Source organism: Ailuropoda melanoleuca, chromosome 3 (genome assembly GCF_002007445.2).
Source record: "Ailuropoda melanoleuca isolate Jingjing chromosome 3, ASM200744v2, whole genome shotgun sequence".
Taxonomy (NCBI): domain Eukaryota; kingdom Metazoa; phylum Chordata; class Mammalia; order Carnivora; family Ursidae; genus Ailuropoda; species Ailuropoda melanoleuca.
The window spans coordinates 1,919,759-1,929,370 of record NC_048220.1 but is presented as its reverse complement, the minus strand read 5'-3'; positions in this window follow the sequence as shown (position 1 = coordinate 1,929,370).

Genomic DNA, 9,612 nt, shown 5'->3' with positions numbered 1-9,612 from the left:
ATTGGGTATTTCCTGTCTTGTTAATTTAACCATTCTAACTGGTGTAAGGTGGTATCTCATTGTGGTTTTGATTTGTATTTCCCTGATGCCAAGCGATGTGGAATATTTTTTCATGTGTCTGTTGGCCATTTGTATGTCACCTTTGGAGAAGTGTCCGTTCATGTCTTCTACCCATTTCTTGACTGGATTCTTTGTTTTTTTGCGTGTTGAGTTTGAGAACTTCCTTATAGATTTTAGATACCAGCCCTTTATCTGTAATGTCATTTGCAAATATCTTCTCCCATTCCGTGGGTTGCCTTTTAGTTTTGTTGACTGCTTTCCTGTGCAGAAGCTTTTTATCTTGATGAAGTCCCAATAATTCATTTTTGCTTTTGTTTTTCTTGCCTTTAGAGTTGTGTCTTGCAAGAAGTTGCTGTAGCCAAGATCAAAGATGTTACTGCCTGTGTTCTCCTCTAGGATTTTTATGATTCCTGTCTCACATTGAGGTCTTTCATCCATTTTGAGTTTATCTTTGTGTATGGTGTAAGAGAATGGTCCAGTTTGATTCTTCTGCATGTGGCTGTCCAACTTTCCCAACATCATTTATTGAAAGGGATGTCTTTTTTCCATTGAATATTCTTTCCTGATTGTCGAAGATTAGTTGACCACAGAGTTGAGGCTCCATTTCTGGGTTCTCTAATCTGTTCCATTGACCTATGTGTCTGTTTTTGTACCAGTATCCTACTGTCTTGATGATTACAGCTTTGTTATAGAGCTTGAAGTCTGACAGTGTGATGCCACCAGCTTTGGTTTTCTTTTTCCACATTCACTTTGGCTATTTGGGGTCTTTTATGGTTCCATTCTAATTTTAGGATTGTTTGTTCCAGCTCTTTGAAAAATGTTGATATGGATTGCATTGAATGTGTAGATTGCCCTGGGCAGCATTGATATTTTAACAATGTTTGTTCTTCCGGTCCATGAGCATGGAATGTTTTTCCATCTCTTTCTGTCTTCCTCAATTTCTTTCATAAGTGTTCTGTAGTTTCTAGAATACAGATACTTTCCTCTTTGGTTTGGTTTCTTCCTAGGTATCTTATGGTTTTTGGTGCTATTGTAAATGGAATCAATTCCTTAATTGCTCTTTCTTCCATCACATTGCTGAAATGCAACTGATATCTGTGCATTGATTTTTTTATCCTGCCACATTGCTGGATTGCTGTATGAGTTCTAGTAATTTGGGGGTGGAGTCTTTGGATTTTTCACATAAAGTATCATGTCATCTGCAAAAAGAAAGAGTTTGACTTCTTCTTTGCCACTTTGAATGCCTTTTTTTTCTTTTTATTGTCCGATTGCTGAGGCTAGGACTTCTAGTATTTTGTTGAACAATAATGGTGAGAGTGGGCATCCCTGTTGTGTTCCTGACCTTAAGAGAAAAGATCTCAGTTTTTCTCCATTGAGAATGCTATTCGCTGTGGGCTTTTTGTAGATGACTTTTATGATGTTGATGTATTTTCCCTCTATCTGTATGTTTTGAAGAGTTATAATCAGGAAAGAATGCTATATTTTCTCAAATGCTTTTTCTGCATCTATTGAGAGGATCATATGGTTCTTGTCTCTTCTTTCATTAATGTGCTCTATTGTGTTGATTGATTTGTGAATGTTGAACTACCCTTGCCTCCCAGGAATAAATCCCACCAGGTCATGGTGAATAATTCTTTTAATGTACTGTTGGATCCTATTGGTTAGTATCTTGGTGAGTATTTGGCATCCATGTTCATCAGATATTGGTCTGTAATTCTCCTTTTTGATGAGATCGTTGTCTGGTTTTGGAATCAGGGTAATTCTGGCCTCATAGAATGAGTTTGGAAGTTTTCTTTCCATTTCTATTTTTTGAAACAGATTCAGTAGAGTAGGTATGATTTCTTCTTTAAATGTTTGGTAGAATTCCCCTGGGAAGCCATCTGGGCCTGGACTCTTCTTGTTTTTTGGGAGGTTTTTCATGGCTGCTTCAATTTCCTTGCTGGTTATTGATCTGTTCAGATTGTCTATTTCTTCCTGTTTTGGTCTTGGTAGTTTATAAGTTTCCAGAAATGAATCCATGTCATCCAGAATTCTTAGTTTGTTGGCATATAGCTGCTGGTAATAATTTCTAACAATTGTCTCTATTTCCTTGGTGTTGGTCATGATCTGTCCCCTTTCATTCGTGATTTTATTTTTATTTTTTAATAATAATTTTTTATTATGTTATGTTAGTCACCATACAATATATCCTTTGTTTCTGATGTAGTGTTCCATGTGTCATTATTTGCATGTAACACCCAGTGCACCGCGAATATATGCCCTCCTTAATACCCATCACCCGCCTATCCCAATCCCGCACCCCCCTCCGCTCTGAAGCCCTCAGTTTGTTTCCCAGAGTCCACAGTATCTCATGGTTCATTCTCCCTTCTGTTTACCCCCCCTTCATTCTTCCTTTCCTTCTCCGACCGATCTTCCTGATATTTCTTATGTTCCATAAATGAGTGAAACCATATGATAATTGTCTTTCTCTGCTTGACTTATTTCGCTTGTGGTTTTGATTTGAATTTCCTTGATGGCTAACGATTTTGAACATTTTTTCATGTGTCTGTTAGCCATTTGTATGTCTTCATTGGAAAAGTGTCTGTTCATATCTTCTGCCCATTTTTTGATTTGATTATTTGTTTCTCGTGTATTGAGTTTGAGAAGTTCTTTGTAGATTTTGGATGCCAGTCTTTTATCTGTAGTGTCATTTGCAAATTAATTTGGGTCTTTTCTCTGTTCTTTGGGATACGTCTCACCAGAGGTTTATTGATCTTATTAATTCTTTCAGAAAACTGGCTCAAAATGAGTCTCTTGTAGACAGCATATGGATGGGTCTTGGGAGCATTAGCCCATTTACATTTAGAGTAACTATTGAAAGATATGAATTTAGTGCCATTCTATTGCCTGTAAAGTCCCTGTTTCTGTAGATTGTCTCTGTTACCTTCTGGTCTATATTACTCTTGAGGTCTTTCTTCACTTACAGAATCCCCTTTAATATTTCTTGCATGGCTGGCTTAGTGGTCACATATTCTTTCAGTTTCTTCCTGTCCTGGAAGCTCTTTATCTCTCCATCAATTCAGAATGACAGCCTTGCTGGATAAAGTATTCTTGTCTGCATGTTCTTCTCATTTAGTACCCTGAATATGTCTTGCCAGCCTTTTCTTGTAGATCTCTGTGGACAGGTCTGATATTATTTTGATGTTCCTCCCTCTGTATGTAAGAAATCTCTTCCTCAGCCACTCTCAGAATAGCGTGCATCTAAGATTTGCAAGCATCACTATTATATGCTGGGGTGTCAGCCTATTTTTATTGATTTTGGGAGGGGTCCTCTCTGCCTCTTGGACACGAATGCTTGTTTCCTTCCCCAGATTAGGGAAGTTGTCAGCCATGATTTGCTCAAATATACCTTCTAGTCCTCTCTCTCTCTCTACCTCCTCAGGGATTCCAATAATTCTGACACTGGGGCCTTTCATGGCATTGTTAATCTCTCCAAGCCTTTTTTATGAGCTATTAGTTGACTATTTCTGTTTTCCACAAAGTCCTTCCTTTCCATCAGCTTATCCTATAGATCACTATTCTTTCTTCTGCCTCACTGGCCCTAGATGTTAGAGTATTCAGTTTAGACTGCATCTCATTCATAGCATTTTTAAGAGTGGCCTGACTTATTTCTGCCCTTAGAGATTCTATATTGTCTCTTACATTTTTTTTCATGCCTAGCTATTAACTTTATGATTGCTATCCTGAATTTTCTCTCTGACATCTTCTATTCATATCGATTAACTCTGTGGCAGAGAACACTGCCTCTGGTTCTTTTTTTGTGTGAGTTCCTCCTTCTAGTGTTTCTTCCCAGAGGACAATGGGTAGATGAATGAACAGAGTCCAAAATATCAATAGGACCCAAACAAGATGCACCCTAGAAAAATCTGGAGTGTTTGGAAGCCACCACAGAAAAACAAATAAAGCCAAAAGGATACACAGGAAAAAACTGAAAAGAAGAAGGAGAAGGGAAGAGAGACTGTAATCTTGCAGTGTGGACAAAGCACAGCGATCCACTTGTTCCTGAGTGAATTTTGGTCTGTGTGTTAGAAGACACTACATCCCAAAATTGCAAGGAAAGCAAAACATATATATAATTGAATAGAGTGTAAAAAGGAGTAAAATGAGGCATATATCTATAAAATGTAGATGTGAAAAACAAGTTAAAAAGCAACTATGAAATATAAGTTGGTATAATAAGCATCTAGTTGAAATGGGGAAAAGGTAAAAGAAAGAAAAAGCATAAGAAAAAGAAAAAAGAAAAGAAGAATTTTATCTGAAAAATAAATGAGTCATGAGGCAACACCTGGAACTCAATATACTATTTTCCCCTGGCGTTGGAATTTTACAGTCTTGTGGGATCCATAGGCTTCTCATCCACCTGTTCTTCCAGTCTGTCTTCTGGGGGAGGGTCCTGTTGCGCTGTTTCTCAGGTATCCCTGCCTGGGCAGAGTTGTCCCAGGGGGATGGGCGCAGTGCAAACTGGTCAGAGAGATGGGCTCAGTGCAAACTGTCCTCTGTGTAGCTTTTGTTCCCTGGAAGTTTTCCATGCCTCTTTAGAGGATCAGAACAAAAATGGCCATCCCCAAACCTGGCCCAGAGCAGAAAGATCACAGTCTGCCCTCCTTAATAAGCCCTCTGGGACAAAAGTCTCCACTTCTGTATTTGCCAAAAGCACAGCCTCCCATGGTGCATGCCCACTGCAGCTCTCTCAGAGGTAGTCCCAGGGGCCCAGGAGTGCCACTGCCCTTTGTGACTCTAAAACTGTAAGTGGCTGAGGGCTCGCAGGCACACCCAAAGCTCCTGGATAGTGTTTGGGTGTTGCCCTAATGTCCTTTCCAGACCGTCACTGCCCTGCAAGCTTTTGCCCAGTCATGGGCACAGCTGTTTCATTCCTCCCAGGGGATGGTAAATGGCCCCCACATTCCAGTCCTTTTCAGGATGCTCAGGAAAAGATTAGCAACTGGCCCTGCTCGAAGTTTATGGCAACCTGAGCTGAGAGTCCCTTCCTGGGCTCAGTGACCATAAACTGCTTCCTGGCTCCACTGCTTGGGCACTCTACAGGTTCAGGCACCCTCATTCGCTCTGTGACTCCTTGGATCCTGATTCCACAATGTCCCACCTAGAATTCTGCCTTTTCATTGCGGGAGCCCCTTTCAGAGGGATGTCCCTCACTAGAGCAGATTACTACGGGTTCCAAATTTGTGCTCCAGTGTTATATCACCTTCCAGGAACCAGCTTATGGAGGCTCCCTCCCCTTTCTGTTTATCTTCTGATATCTCCCCTCAGATTCATGACTCCACATGTCCTACTTTGCAAAAAGCAGTTGCTTTTCTTCTTGTAGAGATCCAGATATATATTCTTACATCTCAGGCTGACTTAGTGGGTGTTCAAAATGATTCGATAGATATCCAGCTAAATTCAGGGGGCCAGTTGAAATGGGGTCCTCTACTCCTCTGCCATCTTTGCCTCCCTCTGCCAATGAGTTCCTGAACCCTTGGAGATACATTGGGCAATCTGACATGGTGTACTATTCATTTGAAGGTAAGGTTTTTGGTAGTTTTTGGTTTATTGACAGGTACTGAGACCATACAACTCACCAGAAACATTATCTAGGAAAATGATCATTCACATAGAAAAGTTTGGCATCCAGGTGTCCCTCATCTGTTGTTATCTACGAATCAGGTAATTTCAGTTTTCCCTGTGGTTGTCTCCTTCCTACAAATCCCAAAGCTAGGGCTGTCCTGATTCTACAGGTGACATGACACTAATGGGCATTGGGGAGATGAGCTCAGGGCATCTCTTCCCTATAACTACTTATAGTCTCATTTCACACAAACAAACTCACTGTCAAGTCTCACTTGGGTAAGTGACCATTTCTCAGTTTTATTAACAGTGAGTGCTCAAGTGTTAGATGGGAGTTTTTGTTAAAGTATTAGAATTCACTTCTCGTACTTTCAGTCTTCTATCTTATTGAATTATAACTACCATTAGTTGACATTACCATATTAAAGGTAAATTTATTTAATGTTATTAGGATATAAATTTGTAGATTTATGGAATATTTGTGATGTTCTATTTGAATTTGAATGCTTTTTATTATTTCTTGCTTTCCCTGCCTATGCTTTTCCCCAGAATTGCTGAGAATATAGTGCCTTAAAAGAATGATATCTTTGTCAATAAGCATTGTGTTTTAAGTCAGTCAGAGAAAGACAAATTCCATGTGATCTCACTCATGTGTGGAATTTAAGAAAGAAACTAGATGAACATATGGGAAGGGGGAAAAAAAGGAGAGAAGGAAACAAACCATAACAGACTCTTAACAATAGAGATGGAGGGAGCTGGGTGGGGAATGGGCAAGATGGGTGATGGGTATTAAAGAGGGCACTTGTAATAAGCACTGGGTATTGTATGTAAGTGATGAATCACTGAATACTACTCCAGAAACCAATATTGCACTCTATGTTAACTACCTAAAATTTAAGTTAAAAATTTTTTTAAAAACCATATAAAACAAAGGGGAAAAAATAAATTGCAGTCTGCACTAATTTCAGTGGTCACAGAATAATAGATGCTTTTCAGTTATTCAGTGGTATCTAATACTTAACTTACTTATTCTTTAGGCATTTGTACCTTTTACAAAAATATTTTGTGCAACTGATCTATGTAAAAAGTTTTTTTTTCCTTCTTGAAATTGCCAACTCTTATTTCTCATGGTATTACTATTGCCACTGAATCAACCAACTTACCTGCACCTTGTCACTTGCAATTCTCATAAAGATGCTCTCAATGAATAATCATAGGTTTTACAATGTTTTTATAGACTATGGTGAAATTAATGAGGAATATAATGTTATCGAGTAACACAATAATAAAACAGAAAAGGTGATTTTGCCATATAGATTATGCTATATATATATATATATATATACACACACACATATATATAGCATTATGTATATAATAAAAGTTATTATATAATATATATAATATATATTATGTATTATATATGTGTGTGTGGCAGTCTGCAAACATCTGTATAACTATTAAATAACTTATTAAAAATACAATTCTAAATGCAAGATTTTTTCTAAAGGTGAGGAAATAAATTTCATCAAACTATATTTTCTCCAATAAAATATAGTCTAATGAGAAATATTACTTGAGTTCTTGTGAACGACTTCTTCCTTACATTACACCTCATTATTTTGGACATTTAATGTTAGTCCAAAGAATTTATGATGAGTATTTCATCCCAGGTTTACTTATTGGTGATATTTACCCACCTTTATCTATGATCATGTATATAATATAATATACATATCTACAGTTATATATATAATAGCTTCAAGTGAGTGTGTAATAATGAGAAAGAACTTCAACTGCATTATTTGTCTTCTGGGACTGCTCATGGGCTTCATCCTCAGCCCCAGGAAAAACTAGGCGTCTCTTCCCAGAGTGAGTACTGAGATGTGCATTTAGATTTTTAGGTTTTCAAGATTTGAGCTAGTACCAAGTTCACCTTTACATCCTCATCAGCCTATCAATTCTATAGATTTTTAAAAATATTTTATTTCTACATGTACACCCTATGTTTTCCAAGTCCTATGACTTTTCAATGGTAAGGTTGCCAGATAAACACAAGATGCACAGCAGTTTGAAATTCAGAAAGACAACAATGACTTTTTTGTACCACTATGCAATATTTGCTTACTTGCGTGTAATATGTGTATGCAATTTTTAGGACATACATACGCTAAAATAATTTTTCATTATTTTCCTGAAATTCAAATTTAACTGTGTGTTTTACATTTTATTGCTCAACTTGAATCTTTGAGAAACATGGTGCTTTCCTGTCCAGGCTCAGCACCCTCAAGACTGTCATTGGAAATTTTTTTTATATATCCAGCAGGAATACACTTTTTCAGTATGTGATAGCCATTTACAGAAAGTAGGCATGAATTAGAGGTGGCCAGCTATATAGCTCATGAACTGATAAAATAAAATATTAAAATTTTTATCTATGTCATTTTATTTAATATTACCTCTTTTTTGAAATGATTCACTTGTACAGTTAAATAATTACACATATGTTAATGGTCAACACCCAAATGCTGTTTTACTGGTACTGGACTGTGATCCCTAAAATTTGGATATCATTGTCCCTTTAAGCAAATTTTGCCCTAATCTCTAAGGAATCAACATGACAGCAGAACCCAAGTGTTCTGTGAGTACAGATATATGCTTGTGGGAACTACTAGTTTTTTTGGCTCTGGCATTGAAAATAAATTTATCACATAATAGATAAAACATTTGGAAAAATGGTTACAGCCAATTAATCAAATATATAATTATTTCTTTATAAAATCACATATATCAGGTGATTATAGAGCAATGTTTACCTCAGCAATGACATTCTGAGTTTCAGCCAAGAATATTAACTCTCAGAATTTCTTTTTTTTTTTAATTTTTTTTTATTATATTATGTTAGTCACCGTACAGTCCATCCCTGGTTTCTGATGTAAAGTTCGATGATTCATTAGTTGCGTTTAACACCCAGTGCACCATGCAATACGTGCCCTCCTTACTACCCATCACTGGTCTATCCCATTCCCCCACCACCTCCCCTCTGAAGCCCTCAGTTTGTTTCTCAGAGTCCATAGTCTCTCATGCTTCATTCCCCCTTCTGATTACCCCCCTTTCTTTATCCCTTTCTTCCCCTACCAATCTTCCTAGTTCTTATGTTCCATAGATGAGAGAATTTCTTTACTGAAAACAAAAGTGAGTACTCTTTCTTTTCAAGAGAAGAATAAATAAAAGAATAAGTAATACAACTAATTTTTTAAATCCCTGGATCACATTAATTGGGTAAAATAATTATGCTTTCATACAGGGCAAACAACATGATAAAATAATTGCAAAATTGTTCAGTGACATTTTACAAAGTGCTCTAATATTGAAAGTATTCTGATGAGACATGAGGATTTTTAAAGACATGGGAGGATATCCTTTTATTAAATGAAGTCCCATGAAAAAGATCTTCATATAAACATTTTTTATAATAATATTTTTATTATGTTAGTCACCGTACAGTACATCTCTTAGTTTTTGATGTAAAGTTCCATGATTCATTACTTGCGTATAACACCCAGTGCACCATGCAATATGTGCCCTCCTTAATACCCATCACCAGCCTATCCCATTCCCCCACCTCCCCTCTGAAGCCCTCAGTTTATTTCCCAGAGTCCATAGTCTCTCATGGTTCATTCCCCTTTCTGTTACCCCCCTTTCTTCTTCCCTTTCTTCTCCTACCGATCTTCCTACTTCTTATGTTCCATAAATGAGTGAAGCCATATGATAATTGTCTTTCTCTGCTTGACTTATTTCACTTAGCATTATCTCCTCCAGTCCCGTCCATGTTGCAGCAAATGTTGAGAAATCGCTCTTTTTGATGGCTGAGTAATATTCCATTGTATATATGGACCACATCTTCTTAATCCAGTCATCTGTTGAAGGGCATCTCGGCTCCTTCCA